The sequence below is a fragment of the Mya arenaria genome, chromosome 13 (genome assembly GCF_026914265.1).
Source record: "Mya arenaria isolate MELC-2E11 chromosome 13, ASM2691426v1".
Taxonomy (NCBI): Eukaryota; Metazoa; Mollusca; class Bivalvia; order Myida; family Myidae; genus Mya; species Mya arenaria.
Genome location: NC_069134.1, coordinates 46,412,595 through 46,429,889, shown reverse-complemented (window position 1 = coordinate 46,429,889; position 17,295 = coordinate 46,412,595). Strand labels below are relative to the sequence as shown.

The window sequence follows — 17,295 nt, the reverse complement described above, 5'->3', positions numbered from 1 at the left end:
TGATTCGCCTACGATAACGAGGAAGCCATGATTCACCTGCGATAACGAGGAAGCCATGATTCACCTGCGATAACGAGGCAGGTCCAGGGTTACCACCGCACAGCTAGATCATCACGAAAAGCTTCCGAATCAGGCTCAGCGAGCCTAGTAACAGTTTGCATGGTAGGATTGCCGGAGTTTTACACGACTAATTTATGTTAACAAGTACAAAAGTTGCTGCAAGATGCAGCAATTGGATGTTAGCGCGGGCCAACTATTGGTTATGCAAGTCTATATGTAGGGTAAGAACGAAGTAAATGAAGTAAGGACTAACATTGATTGTAGATGTCAGTGAAATGAAGTTACTTAAAAGATGACAGAATTGGGCTGTTGTTTTGAAATGAAAATAAAACTTAACACAATAACAATTGTACAACTGATGGTATATCTATGACAGAAATCATAATTGTATCAAATAACTTTATTCATGAACTGTATCAATATACACACATTTATAAAAGACAACATGGCCACAGTGGTGGTTTTCTTTTGGAGTGGCTGATATGATAGCTGAAATGTTAAATATGCCAACATGATTTGGTAAATTCTGGGCAAAGTTCGAAACGTTGAGAATTTGTACTTTGATGAAATGTTGACTTTAAACAGGAGTAGCACCAAACGTTAATCCAATAGAAATAATTAAGGACATATGCTTAAAACAATGTTTACTTTTGGCTAATAATCCGCGAAACAAGTTGACCGTTATAATTAAGTGTTACAAAGCCATTGATTCTAACTGAAAAACACATAAAACTGTTTGCTTATGTAACAGATTTTAACACAATTAAAAAAATACATTTAACATAAACTGAAAGAAGTTGGTTATACATGAGCTGAAAGAAAGAAGTCTGATCATCATTATTAATGTCATTTTCCTTGTTCTGTGGCGTAGATGATTTATAGGCACGCAGGATGTTTTAAACAAAGGAAAGAAGTTTAGCATATACTGACACTTACAGGTAATAAACATTATGTAATCATCATGCATTATGCACTTTTAAGGCATAAGATATAAGAATGATGAGCAGAATGTGATGCAGGTTGATAGTGGTATGACTAGGAAGTTGATCACTTAATGTGTATGGAAATATAATGACACAAAAACAAAATATACAGAGTTAGTATGTATGCTGGGAATGGTAGAGTTGTACTAAAATGTAATTAACAATAGAAAGAATATTTGTTATAATTTGGTGTAAGTGCGACATATACAGACAAATTAATACAATACTAAAATACATGCTGGTACTATTTCATAAGCAACGAAATAGAACAGGTATGAAAGAAAAGAATATAAATGAAAATGCATGAAAACCTAGTAATATGTACCCAGTATGCAAATGCACAGTATTTGAATGAAACTATTAATAGGGTGATAAATATCTTTTTCAGGGGGGGGGGGGCTTAAAAAGACTCAGTTTCAGTTGTTATGTTGGAATGAATTCGGTTGAAAATAGGTATATTTGTTAAATGATTTACTAACTTAAAAGTTGAAAGTTGTCAAACCCAAAACTATAAATGATATGCCTGGAGTTTTATATCATCAGTATAAGCATTGCTGATATGGTTGATAGCCAAAAGGCCATTATTTTTTAAAGTTTGAAAAGTCATAAATCACGAAAATGAAAAACAACAACACACAATAGAATGGTTAAGGGTAATGCAAAAAAGCAGGGTAAGTTGAGAAGTTGAAACAGGCATACTTTTTTAAGCATTATGAATTCTAATGTTTGTAAATGGAGAGTCAGTGCCTATAAAAGAGACATTGAATGATATATTCATCAGAGTTAAAGCTGCACTCTCACAGATTGAATGTTTGACAACTTTTTCATTTTTTGACTTAGAACGAGCCATATTTTGCGAAAATCCATTGAAACCAGTTATATCAGACAGCTGATAAAAAAAGAATGCAGATTTTTATACGCAAGTTCAAAAATTGATGTTTTATGCAATTTTCTTAAACTGGTAATAACAGCTTTAGCCATAAGACATTAATTTTCAAATGGAAATATGAAAATCTGTGATTTGATCTTTTGTCAGTAATCTTAAATCATTTGTTTGTGGATATTAACACAAAATTTGCGCTTTCCAAGACAAAAAATAAAAAAAGTTGTTCAAATGGTAAATCTGTGAGAGTGCAGCTTTAAGCATAACAGGTAGTAAAGAAGGGTGACATGGCAAAATGACATAGTGATATAAATACAAGTATTTCTTGTAAATTAACATTTTGTAACTGTTTAATTGAGATGTTGAAAAACAGAACATTGTTAAATATATGTACATATGAGAAATTAATTTAAACATTAATGGGAATTAAACTTAGCAAAAGCATAGTGATATCTACAGAGCATTATGCAAACATCAGTGTTCAGATAGACAAAACCTTGAATGAGAATTCTTATAATACTGTCAAATGTCTCTGATTTTAGGAACATGTTTTGTAAATAATTATTGAAATTGCAGAACATTTAAGAAAACAATAGGAAGATAAGTAATCATTATGATGAGGTTATTAAATAATGTTACGATTCTGTAAAGTCATATATGGTGACTGTAAGATATTGGCACAACTGTCACTTAACATATTGACAGAATGGTAAAACAGAACAATGGCAAAAATGTAAGTACACTATTTTATAAATATCAAATTTCAAATCCCCCGCCACGGAGTGGGGAGGGGATTACAGAAACACTTCATCAGTCTGTCTGTCCGTCTGGCTGTAACATTTCGTGTCCGTGCTATAACTTACTTATGCATTGATGGATTACCATATTGCTTGGTACAAATGTTATCCTCATTGAGACGATGAGCAGTGACATTGACCAGGGTCCATAACTCAAAGATCAAAGTCACACGAGATATTTAAATGTCTGAGTACACATACTCGTGTCCGCGCTATAAACTCTTCCTACATATATCAAGTTTGGTCACAGTATGTCAGCCTTAACTGAAACAGTAATCTATTTTTAGTAACAGTGACAACGACGCTAGGGGGCCAAAAAGCATCCATTAAAGCTCTGCATGAACTTGTCCTATATACCAAGTTTGGTCACACTATGTCAATCCTTACTTGAGTTATTCAGTACTTACCATATTTCTATATTGACCTTGACCTAGACCATAACTCTCGGGGCCAAAAACACAATCTCAGGAAAGGTCTCTATAAACTCTTCCTATATACCAAATTTGGTACCAATAAGAAGACCCTTACTTAAGTTATTCAAAACCAACCCTTTTTCTATTTATAGTAACCTTGACCTTGATCATAGGGGCCTCAAACGCATTCCCATAAAAGGTCTCCATAAACTCTTTGCATATACCAAGTTTGGTCTCTGTATGTCAAACCTAACTAAAATTATTCGATACATAAGGTGACTTTGACGCTGCCCTAACACCAGCCCACCCGAACAATGACACAGGTCATTCAAATATCTTGTTTTCCCTTTATGAAAATGTGGTTAGGAATATAAAAATGTGCCTTTCTGAAGAAATTAAAAGAAGAGTTAAAAAGAAAAAAAAAACATTCAAGTGCAATAATTTGTATTTAGGGTTAACATGAAGTTATGTTCCTTAGTGTAAGATGGTCGTCAATAATTCTGCGAAGTATTAAGTGCATTAAATGAAGGTATAGAAGTTTTTTTTATTAAAATCCCAATTTGCCCTAAAACTTTAACTTGCCCTAAAACTTTAACCTAAGTCAATCAGGGGCCATAACTTGTATTAAGGATAATGTGAATGAAGGGTATAGAAGTTATCAATAAATATATCAACCTGCCCTAAAAATTTAACCTAAGTTCCATAGTCAATCAGGGGCCATTATGTGAATAAAATATGATATGGAGTTATCTTACCTAATTATGTGATGGCTCTGAACATCTGTGTAAAGTATTACGGTAAGTCAATTGAATGAAGGGTATTGGACTTATTAGTGAAAATCCCAACTTGTTCCTTTAACCTGCCCTAAACCTTTAACCTAAGTCAATCAGGGGCTATAACTTGTATTGAGGATAATACAGAGTTATGTAACCTCATTGTGTGATGGTCCTGAACAAATGGGTCAAGTATTAAGTTAAATGAACGAATGGTAGAGAAGTTATCAATAAACTTTAACCTAAGTTTGATAGTCAATCAGGGGCCATAACTTGTATAAAGGAGTTATCTATTCCCATTATATGATGGCCCTGAACAACTGTGTGAGGTATTAAGTCAATTGAATGAAGGGTATTGGACTTATAAGTGAAAATCCCAACTTGCCCTAAAACTTGAACCGGACACCGACACCAGAGCCAATAGTATAGCCCACCTTATTCTTAAAATAGTCGAGCTAAAAAAACACAAATGTGATAATATATTTATAGCATGTGTTTTCTCTTCAAAAACAGTGAAAAAAGGTTATGACATCACCACAAAATATATGTATCACTTTATCGAAAATACTTAAGGCTTGCTATTTCATCGATGTTATGAATCAAGACTCATTTTCCTTTTTTTAGCCAAAATAACCTTGACTTTGATCTTACCTACACTACACACAATATGAATAACTTTAACGAATACTTTTTTATTATGTTCAAATATTCAAGAATATTTTAGGTTACTGATCATACAACTTGTATTTCTATATTCTTGACCAGTGGTTGTGTACAATTTTGATCAAATTCAACATACCTTTTTATTATGTTCAAATATTCAAGAATATTTTAGGTTACTGATCATACAACTTGTATTTCTATATTCTTGACCAGTGGTTGTGTACAATTTTGATCAGATTCAACATACCGGTCAGGTTGCGAGAAAAACAAATTGCCTTGTGTTGACTTGATGTAGTGTCAGCTAAAGCATTGAGGCAGGTTGTTTCGTTAAGAATCAATTGGTCCTTTCACACTTGCAATGACAAGTTTTTCATTTTCAAACTTTCCTCTAGCGTTTATAGGGAAGAGCACTGTGAGGTAGAAGTGAAATGCAGGATCATCACCGATTGTTTTCAGTTCAGGTATTGTGATGAGGAGTAACTCAACTGTTGAAGATCAAGTTGGAACAGTTTCCGCATTTCATACCTACTGCTGCGTTTGATAACAACCTCAGCTGTGCAAAACTAGGCCACTTGTGTAAGGGACTGGCTCTAACATAGAGGAAATTTGTCAAGGTCCATTTACTTGTTGCCACACTCTAAAAAGATATGAAAGGAGTTTGTTAAGTTTTCATGATAAGTGAATGTAGCACTGAAGACCTGATAACATAAAACATGAGAAATGAAATAACTGTAAACATTAAACTGAGGTGAATTTGTTAGGTTTCAAGGTTGATTTCATAAGCTTTATTCGAAATGTGAATTGACAGGTAATTTGCAATTTGATGTCAATTCTGAATCAGGTTATACAAATCAAACATTGATGCATGAATTGCAGAATAATAATTAAGATTAAGTATTTATATACAAGTAATGATTTCATTCCTTTATTCAGCTATTGAGTTAAGCAATTTTGTTAGAAAAAGTAAAAAAATGTTATTAATTTTAAGGAAGGCTTGTTTATAGGTCATGTATTTTGTGCGAAATAAAAATCAAAATGATGTCTAAAAAAAGATTATATTGTAAAATAATGTAAGCTTGTAGAGTTAAAAATTTTTAAACATTATATGAAATTGTGAATAATTGTAAATACATTCAATTATTTATTGAAATGCATTGAAACATCCATATATGTTTTTGTTTTATTAAAGGTTGAATGTTAATACCAAAAGCAATGCTATTTAAAGTTGCAGTTAAAAACTTAGCAAAATATTTGCCTAGCTTTAGTTGTGTTACATAACAACACAAAATGCAGAAGGTTTGGGATTTCATTTTTAATATGAATGCTGGCTATTGTTCTGAAACAATAAAGTTAACAGGAAACTAAGAAAGAGAACAAACCTGGTTTTGGGCAGCGGGGCAGCACTGATATTTGTGGGCTGAAGAATACTCATTTCTTGGAACTCCTCAGTCCTGGCCCATTCTTGTTGGTGGCCATTTTTTGCAGTTTTCATCTTGAAGATGAAGCCCTTTCTGTTCAATATTTACAACTCTTGTGGTAGAAACTGGAATGTAGGATGATAAATATAAATATACATTTTATTGAGACAGAATCCCGTAAAACATGTTTATTATTTTAAACTAATGCACCAGTCAATTGTAACCACGACCCCCAAGGTTTGGGGGTATACCAGGGATAGCCGGGGAAATGGACCATGTTTTTAACTTTCAGGTGGCCCTGCATTGCCGGGTGAATGGGATGGTTGTGTCTCGCTTAAATTATAGCGGGGAATGGGCCTTACCTAGGGCCCCTGGGGTGCAGGGCATTTGGCGAGATTAAACAATCTGTTCATTCCCGCAGGACGTGATTTTAGCCAAGATTGGCTGGACCTATGGTCAGGGTCCTCGCTATTCCCCTGACCGGGGGGGGGGGGCGTGGTTTTAATTGACTGATGCATTTGTCTAAAATAATAACTGGTGCATAATGAAAACGATGCAAAAATGTAATGACTACAAACAAATCACCTTAAACTCGTTACATACAGACTGACATGCAAACTTTGCGTATGCATTACAAAGAAGGGCTTGAAATATCATCCCTACCATTGTGACTGATTCAGTTAGACGCGTTAATGTCCAAATCGAACGTTTTTGTTGCGGTATTTCACTTCGATTCAACCTCTCGCAATTTTGACCTTGACCGCACATTCGCCTAAATCTGAAATGCAAGAAGCGTTTACATTGGACGGCTATCATTCCTGGTTTTAATGACGCAATTTGGAAAAGCCTTCAAATGTTGTCCAAAATGAAAGTAGGAATACCGCAAAAAAACCGTGCTACTGTTTAAATCGAAAGACACGAAACCTGCTTTTAAAATGATAAATATAAAATAACAATAGTTTTTCAGTTCACTACGTAAAAAGAAAATGAAAATACCTTTCCCCAACCGCCAGCGTGTTGACCTCGATATCCCTAATCTACTGGACGCTTGCATCTGACCCGTACACGTCATGTAATCAGATAATAGACTGGTTCACCGATTTTCTAAGATTATACATTCTGCGCATTCGTGGTTTATTCTTTTATGTAAAAATATTTAAATTAAAAAGAGAAGTTTTCTCAACAACTGTGCATTTATGATATTTTTTCTCTAAAAGAGTTATTTAAAAACATCTCTGGTTTTAATTTGCCTTATATTTTCAAAGCTTCACATATTAGAAGATTACCAATCTTCTATTGCAAAATCGAACAGGAACCAGTCTAATGGCGAACTGCTTCGGAATTATCCGAGAGCGGACGGTAAGAAACGGCGCATGCGCGATCAAAACAATGAAAACGCCGCATGCGCAAGCCCATTGCACCAGGGACACTTCTAAAACAATCAATATATGCGCCGGGCGCCGATGCGCCCGCGCAATAAGCCCGTTAGATATGAAGTAAAATAAAATTCACAATTTTGGCTTCAAATTTCGAATCATAATGAACTTACGGCATTTCTTTTCAAATATAATTCCCGTTTTCTTTTAACCTCTCAACTTCCGCATTTTATCTCCTTCCTCGCCCTTCTTCCCCAGCTACTTCACACTTTCGCCTGTATCTCTCCCATACCTCCAACCATTTTTACCACATCCTTTCTCCCTTTTCTTTCTCCTCTCTCTCAATTCCCTCCCAACTCATATCTCCCCCTATCTGTCTCCCCTCCTCTTTCTCCTCCTCTTTATCCCCAATCTCCCCCTCCCCTTTTTCTCCTCTCTTTCTCCTCTCCTCTTCCTCCCCTCTTTTTCTTCCCCTCTTTATCTTCTTTCCCTCCCCTTGCTCTCCAATCTCTCGCCCCTCTTTTTCAACATTTTCTTTCTCCTCCTCCCCGCTCTCCTCCTATTCACTTTTCCCTATATAAATATATTTTACAATTTATCTTTTATCATACAGATTCAATAGTATATGGGTAGAAGCGCGTGAAATCATGTTATTTCATACATATTGTAAAGTGGTGCTTTAATACACGCATAACTCATGAACTCCAGACGAATGGAAGTATATGGTGTAAAAAGACACTTCAAATAGGGACAGAGTTTAAACAGTCAACAATACAACGTCTTAAATGTAATTCGTCAAAACTTTAGTAAACACTATTTCAATTAAAGATTAACCGTGCCTCCCTTACTATATAACCGCCAACATGTAATAACAATTCTTCTTTTAGCAGGGAGTGTTGAGGTTCTTATCAAAATGACTCTTCTTATACATGTTATAGTACAGTTACATGGATTAGGAAAAACAATCGATGCATTTTAATTGTTATTTTAGTGCGCCATAGATATACAAGATTTGGGATGAACCTGGGTCCTAAAAATGTACAGAATGAACCAGTAAGCATTTTCATAAATGTGCTGATCTATCTCCAAAACTGGCGATCTACATTCGGAACACGATGATAATACCCGTCATTGACCAAAACAAGGTATCGGATGAGATTTACACTAAAAGAACGGTATGAAATCGTAGTTTTGAAGAATAAAGTGCATTGAGTGAGTCGATAAGCCTAGTAAGAACGTGCAATTGTTTTCACGAGATATTTTAATACAGACATGATTCATCTAAAACAAGCGTCATCGTAAACAAGCAATTGCTCTTCATTCGGTGCACAAGGTTGTTTCAATTACATGTATAATCATTTTAACATATTGAAAACAATGTTTATATATTCATCGAATCGAGGATGTTTTATACCCCAAACAATGAACCAGGGAACCTGGACGCACTTGACATTACTGCCCTTGATTAAACTAATTGACAAACAATTCACTCGTTCATCCGCTGTACACGGTATGAATAGGTATGGTACCAAATTATAACCAAATATCAAATATATCTGAAATGTTTGGGAAAAAAAACCATATCAATATTATTAGTTTTAACATAAAATGAATTTCAAAACATATTCAAAAGAAGTCAATTAGAACCAAAAAATCGAAAATATGTTGCAGCAGGAATTGACATAATTATGACTGGACAAGATTTAAAAAACAACAACAACATATACATACGCTATTTAAATATGCGTACCTCCCTTACATATATAAGTTCCAGCGGGCCTTTAAACAGTATAATTTTTAACATTTACCTTAGGCTAAGTTAGCGGGCATAATCCCATTATTTCAGAAATATCACACACCACTGAGGGTCATATAACGCCTCGGTCCATATACACCTTCGGGAGCTGACTGGCCGGTCCTTATAATGTCATATTGCCAGAAGCCGTGTGTTATATTTCTTTTATTATACCGAACATTTTATACTTCCATTCAACATTTCAAAGCGGTTTTAATGTGTTATATTGACCAAAAAGAAAATAATAATTCATTGCGACAATTTTTGACCGTTGTGAAAATCGCAAGCAGCACGTACTCTCCAGTTTTATGAGATCAGCGGTCCATATATATATATTTTTGGCAAGGTCCGGACCGACCTAAAATATGGACCGCTGACGCCATAAAACTTCATTTTTATTAAAACACACTGACATACGGACCGATCGACCTACTACTTAAAAAGCAAGGACATATTTATTGAAGGTATGATATAAACAATTAGTGAATGGCTTATTTTTTATTAGGTCCGTTAAAGACTAGTTGTGTGTAACCGGCGAGTAGATTTTACAAGACAATTATTTTACGAGCTATCAAATTTAAAAGAATTGTTGTCAATTGAGAAATGTTATTGTTATGTTTCAATAAATGTTAATAGCTAAGTGTGGTTTAATATAAGAAATAATAAAGACCACTTCGAACCTCGTTACATTATAGTGACCTCCATTCGGCTTCGGTCCGTTTAGTGTTACTATGCTGACTTGTCGGTCACTGTAATGCAAAGAGGCCCTCAGTGGTCTTTATTATTTCTCATTTGGATGAATTTGTAAACATTCGGGCGAATTGTTAACATTGAAATATTTATGTTTGTTCTGTAGGATGCTTGGACATACTTTTAAACAAAGGTCTCCATCTTGTCAACCTATTTCGCTTCAAGTCAGACGGTTAATACGAAATGTGCTAGAGGCATTTTGTGCAGCCAGTTATCTATTTCTTTATTCGTTATTATCTCGGTATGCAGACGGCACCATATTGACAGATGATTGGTTTCGTAAAACACATTTCTTTTTTTAGGCATACATTGTTAAGCTCTCAGCAACTGTTCTGCGTAATTGACGAACGCGACGCCAGTTTGGAACCATGGACGTGATCAAAATGGACCAAATAACATTATTTTTGTAGAATAAAACTATAAAATTTAATATGTTGGATAAAAAACTTGCATAAACAAACAATTAAATAAACTGATTAAAGCAAAAAGAAACATCAAGATACACAACAATTGTTTGTTATGCATTTTTTATACCTTGGTTAACGAATTTCAGGACCCGATTCATCAAAATCATCCAAAAAAGTTTCGGAGGATGTTTTGCTTATTGAAATTAACCTGATTTTCATTATGGGTTAACTTAAAAAATCAATGTCAATTCATAACATAACTGTATCAACGATATAATGTATAAACAGTGAGAAATGCAATAAGCAAGGTCGTATCATTGTCTTATTACCTCCCTTTCTTCGAACTAATGAAATGTAGCTTTCAATTAAAATATTGCATGAAAATAACAGAGTATGTATGATTTAAAAAAAAAATATTTACATCGATTACTTCTTACTGAAATTATGAAAATCATTAACATACAGAGCAAATTTGTATGTGTTGTCCGGTTAGCGCACTCGCTTCTCACCAAACCGAGGTTGTATGAAAAAGAAAAAAAAAACGAGGTTGAACGAGAAAGGCCTGACAGCTTGGACCGTCAGCCATCTTCCTGCGAGCTGATGATATTCATCGCTTTTTCTGTACATACTAGTAAATTACTGTTTGTTTTGTAACTTTCTTCATCGGATTAATTTTTTTACCCAGATTCATATCATTTCAAACAACCATCATTCCACTCATCCTTCATATGTATATATTCTCCCCCTTCATAATACTGTGTTAGATTATTGGTAAAACATAAGAACATTTTTTCAATTACTAAATATAAAGCTCATTGTGAACTTTCCAGTGACATCAGTGTAAATATGTGACTTTCATCTTTTTTAAAACATATTTTGCACTTGTATATATATGTTTCAGTTAATTTTGTTATTGTGTTTTCTTGATGGGTCGCTATACACCCCACTCTCATGTTTGTTTTATATGAATACATTTTATGAAAAAGAAAAAAAAGGCGACCCGGTTTTTATAAAAACGAAAAAAAGGCGACCCGGGTTCGATTCCCGGCTTGGGCGCATGTGAGTTTGATTAGTGGTCACCAAGCCGAACAAGTGGGTTTTCTCCGGGAACTCCGGTTTCCCCCACAACACAAGATCACACTCTCGCGCAACATCGTGCCAACGAGAGTGATTGATCTTTCCTCATTCAACGACGTCTTATTGTTATTGATTTGTTAACACACATTACAATTTCTTGTTTATATTTTGAATTTCTACCGTGCTAGCCCAAAATAACCTTAACGACGAAAAGCGAAAGTCTAGGTCATAATCACGGGAGTTATTTGATTTTACTTTAGAAATATTCCAACTTAGGGACCAGTTCATAAATTGCAGAACAATGCTTTCAATAGTTTCCACGTTGCATGATAACATATGAAGTTTAGTATGTTTTTATAAATCTTTACACTTTAATTGATAATGAAACCTTAAATTATAATAGCCCTGCTTATCATTTTGAAAATTTTGATTCTAAATACCAACTCAATAATAACAACTCAGCCATCTCCGAGATCAATCGGAACTCCTCGGCTAGTATCAAGATAATTTATGGCTATATCGAAGCTTGCCGGAGATGGCCGAGTTGTTACGATTGCTCCGAGATAGATACAAGCCGAGGTGTTCCCATTGATATCAAATTCCATTAGCTTCCCGGTATGAAGGTTACACGCTACTACTACTACAATATCCTTTATGTTTATAAACCTCCTACGCAGTAATCTCCCTTGATGACAGAAAAAATGCCGAGTTTTGAAAAATTAACCTTGAGCTTAATTGTTTGTTTTGAAAATGTCATTCGAAAGAATGAACTCCAGATAATTTTCTCTTGATGTATAGTATTTTCATCCCCGTTCTATATACTCATATGAGTGAAATGTGTTACAATAACTTATACAAAATTTAAAGCAAGGATTTCACATAACATGCCGGTACAAATAAAAGGTGAATTTCATGCTATTGAAATCTATGTATTAGACCATTGACTCTATTTCTTCCGAAGAAACGTATGTATATTTTTGTTATAATTTAGTTTAAACCGGAGGATTAGCTTGGAAAAAACAGAATATCTATAACTCCGGGCTTAAACTATTGTAACAATATTATTAAGCATACTGTCCTTCGAGCATATGTACACCCAACATAAACAAAAATATTATCATTGTAATAATAACCATTTTTGGTTATCTGCATGCACGTTTTCTTCTAATTTCATTGCGCCGATTTGATGCTTTGCATCAACTTTTTTCTTGTTATTTGTTGTATCCGTATTTATACATGATCCTAATGTACTTCAGTGCCGCTTTGAAAGCCTTGACCCTAATTGTGTCCTCTATAGATAGCTGCGGAAAACCAGTTAAAAGTTCGATAAATTGCTCATCAGGTTTAAGATGACTGAACTCAAGGAAAACTTTGGCACTAAGACATTTACATAACGCTATCCATAAATCGTCTTTAGAAGAGCTCGAGATTTTACAAAACATTTTTTTGTGTACGACCATTTGTTCTGTTACCATTTCACATTCTTGGCATTTGGACACAAAACTTCTTGAAAAATATTTACTACTAACCAGCATAACAGTCCTACAATTTTTCAGCTGGTTTCTATACATGTTACTAAACTGCCACATTACACAAGGTTCATATTCACAATGGATAGACTTAAATAATCGTAGGTTCATATCGTTTTCCTGTGATATTTTGTAATTGGTTACAACACGATTATTTATAGATTTATTTACAGTAGATCTCCAGCTATCATGACTCGGAAAAATTGCGTCTCTCTGGAAGTGTCATAATAAATGTATTTGTTTATATTTGCATAAGGCCAAAAAAATACCTGTGTTTCCGGTAACCCGACCAACCCTATTTTTTCCTCGCCGACCCTAATCTTTTTTTAGGTATAAAAGTCAAAGATCAATAATTAAACATATCGTCGTTATTGTTGTTGTTTGTCTGTCTCTGTTCCCGGAGAATAAACTTTAATTCCTGATTATGTATTACCGAGACGCTTTGTCAACATGGAAACAAAATGGCGGAGTTCGGCGATCCCTGTCCGATATCTTCAAATTGGCAAACGCATGTTTATGGTCCAAACACGTGGTTGATCACAGGAGACACATTTTGCTGTCTTTATAATGAAAATATTTAGGATATAGTTCGCGGTGTTATTTATCCATGTCCAAAATAGAACTTTCTTTTTTTTACAATAGGCTTTCCGTTTTTATGCAGGCTTCATACGATGCAGGCTTAATTGCGAGGTTCACACTTCATTAATCGTTACATTGATTTATTCGCAGTTATCAATGGTTATTTATTTCGCCTAATTTAAGTCCTATCAACTGAAATCCAAACAAAAACCTGCGAAAGTTATAACAACACATTTATAGGAATGTGTCGGCTGCGGATCAAACGGTACAATTTGTGACGTCAGATCATGAGCTGTAATAAGATCAAAGGCGCGTGGCTATGGTTTGTATTTAAACTGGTCGGTCGGATACCGTATGATACAATTTAATTGCCAGGATTTATAGGCTAGTAGGAAAATACCATAAGATCGAAAACATGTAATAATCAATAATCGTGAATTATAAATAATAAAATAAGATACGTTAAATAAATCCATATCCGCGTTTACTTGTTCTATTATTAACCTTCCTCCACATAAGAGAGCTCACAATTGACAAGAAAATCGGCGATTTTCTTCAATTAAATTAACAAATTTAGTTGATAAATGACTGTTTCGCTAGAACATCATCATAGATTTGTAGAAATTGAAGTGCTTGATTTGTTCTAAAAACCGATCGCGTCTTATAAAGGAGATGTGTATACAAAAAAACACCAAATATCATGGGCAAACTCGGCGGGAAAATACGGTAGTCGAAGGTAAGGAAAGGATTTCAGACATTAAACAATGCTGTTTTTCTGACTTTTTGTTAATTATGGAAAGCTTAGGTCTTAATAATTGATTAATTGATTTGATGCAACAGAATTTTGCATGAAATCGAAACTGTAAAAAAAAAATCCCGACCGACCGACCCTATTTTTTTTTCGCCATGTTACCGGAAACACAGGTTGTTGTTTTTTGGCCTAAGATTCTGTAAATGTCTGGAATAAATCCTGTTACTGCACTTGGTTCGCTTGCGAATTTGCATAGTCTTAATAGGAATCAGTTTTTAGCTCACCTGTCACTTTGTGACAAGGTGAGCTTTTGTGATCGCCTTTTGTCCGGCGTCCGTCGTGCGTCGTGCGTCAACAATTTACTTAAAAGACATCTCCACCTTAACCGCTGGGCCAATATTAATAAAACTTCATAGGGATGTTCCTTGGGTGGTCTTCTATCAAAGTTGTTCAAAGAATTCAATTCCATGCAGAACTCTGGTTGCCATGGCAACCAAAAGGAAAAACTTTAAAAATCTTCTTCTTCCAAACCACAAGGCTTAGGCCGTTGATATATGGTAGGTAGGACACCAAATGGTCCTCTACCAAGATTGTTCAAATTATGGCCCTTGGGTCAAAATTGGCCCCGCCCCGGGGGGTCATGGGCTTTCTCTATATGTTTATAGTGAAAACTTAAAAAATGTTCTCCTCTGAACTTACTTGGCCTAGAGCTTAGATATTTGGCATGATTCATCGTCTAGTGGACCTCTACAAAGTTTGTTCAAATTATGGCCCTGGGGTCAAAATTGGCCTCGCCCCGGGGGGTCATGGGTATTCTCTATATGTTTATAGTTAAACTTCAAAAATCTTCCCCTCTGAACTTACTTGGACTAGAGCTTAGATATTTGGCATGATTCATCGTCTAGTGGACCTTTACAAAGAGTGTTCTAATTATGGCCTTGGGGTCAAAATTGGCCCCGCCCCGGGGGGGGGGGGTCATGGGTTTTCTCTATATGTTTATAGTGAAAACTTTAAAAATCTTCTCCTTTGAACTTACTTGGACTAGAGCTTAGATATTTGGCATGATTCATCGTCTAGTTGACCTCTACAAAGATTGTTCAAATAATGGCCTTGGGGTCAAAATTGGCCCCGCCCCGGGGGTCATGGGTATACTTGATATGTTTATAGTTAAAACTTCAAAAAATTTCTCCTCTTAACTTACTTGGACTAGAGCTTAGATATTTGGCATGATTCATCGTCTAGTGGACCTCTACAAAGATTGTTCAAATTATGGCCTTGGGGTCAAAATTGGCCCCGCCCCGGGGGGTCATGGACTTTCTTTATATGTTTATAGCGAAAACTTCAAATTGGCCACACCCCGGGGCTGATGGGTTTTCTCTATATGTGTTATAGTGAAAACTTAAAAAATCTTCTCCGAACTCACAAAGACAAGTAACGTCTTAATTTAAACTGGATAACATATTTAGTACACATACCAGTTTTCAATATGGGCCACATACAACAATTAATAACAAATATACATATATAGATACACACGTAAAATCAAGTAGTGACAAAAGCATAGATATTTGGCATGATATATCATCTAGTTGACTTGTACCAATATTGTTCAATCTTTGGCCCTGGGGTCAAAAAATGGCCCCACCCGGGCGGTCATGGGTTTCCTTATATATGTATATGATGAAAACTTAAAAAATCTTCTTCTCCGAAACCAAAAGGCGAAGGCCTTAGATATTTGGTATGAAGCATCGTTTATCGGACCACTATTAAGATCGTTCAAACTTTAGCCCTGGGGTCAAAATTGGCCACGCCCCGTGTTCATAGGCTTAGGTTTTCAATATTTGTATATAATGGAAGAATGTGCAATATATGACAGGTGAGCGATTCAGGGCCAGTTGGCCCTCTTATTTAACCTTTTTGTGTAATCAGTACGGCACAATTGTCCGAAAAAATAGTAATTTTCTTTTGTCTATATATGTTTTTAATCAGTAGATTCCAGCACAACTACACGCAATCACTGTTCTTGTATATACTGGCATATTTTGCATATGTTTCACACATATTCTAGAGCCAATATATGATGATCCTGTAGGTCACTCCACAACTCACAACCTTAGAGGGCCTTCGGGATCACAGTGCTAAGGTATAATTTTATAGCAAGCGGATGCATTGCATTGTCATTTAACCCATAATCATTTAAGCTAAAATACGTGCGACGTAATCTTTTACAACAAAGGTCAACCGATTTGCTAATGTCGTTAAATTTATCGGAAAATACTCCAAGGTGTTTGTAGCTTATGGATTCCGGGGCCGTTACTTCCCCGTTACAAATTGACCAATGCCTTTTACACTTTTTAAAGTCGCTCTGTTTTTTATTATAAACAATAACGGTGCATTTATTTTGATTATATTCATTACGATCATTTTTCGAGTTTTCGGAACAGACATCCATCATCGATTGAAGGCCATTCGGCATTAACGAGAGCAACATCATATCGCCCGCTACTGTAGGACAAGTAAAAGAGGTGTCATGTATTTTAAGAGCACTGTCATGGCAGTCCAGTTTTTCTATTAAACTATTTATGTAGATGTCATAATAAAATGAACTTAGACATTGGCGTTACTGTATATCATTGTTGTTATAATAATACACTTATTTATAGAATATTTAATGATAATATAAATATACTGAATAAGCAATAAACGGAAGTCATAAAAATAATACTAATTAGCTAAAATTAGGCAATTTACTCACTTTTGAAGAATTTTCATTCCACTTTAAAGCTCTTAAAATATAATATTATAACATGTAGTGTTTTTTTCGTACCACTGTATGAATTCATAAAAATAATATTTCCACGGAAATGTAATATAAATCTGCCATTTCAACCATCAAGTTTTGTATTATAATAAAATCCCAGGGTTTCAAATCTTGGATGAATTTTTACGGGAACTAGCGGTGCTGGTTCTCGAGCCTGGCTCTCAGAGCCACCGCTCGTACGTGTGGTCGTGCATGGTACGAGATCTGTCTCCTCTCTTCT

At 35.1% G+C, this 17,295-nt stretch overlaps 1 long non-coding RNA gene across 1 annotated transcript; it reads right to left on the bottom strand.

Moving 5' to 3' along the window:
• Window positions 1-445: 445 nt before the first annotated feature.
• On the bottom strand, window positions 446-7,634 carry LOC128212938 (uncharacterized). Its single transcript, XR_008257644.1, has 4 exons — window positions 6,987-7,634; window positions 6,654-6,768; window positions 5,952-6,115; window positions 446-5,209 (listed from the first exon to the last, which is right to left on the bottom strand). It is a non-coding gene; the product is annotated as an uncharacterized LOC128212938 (long non-coding RNA).
• Window positions 7,635-17,295: the final 9,661 nt, after the last annotated feature.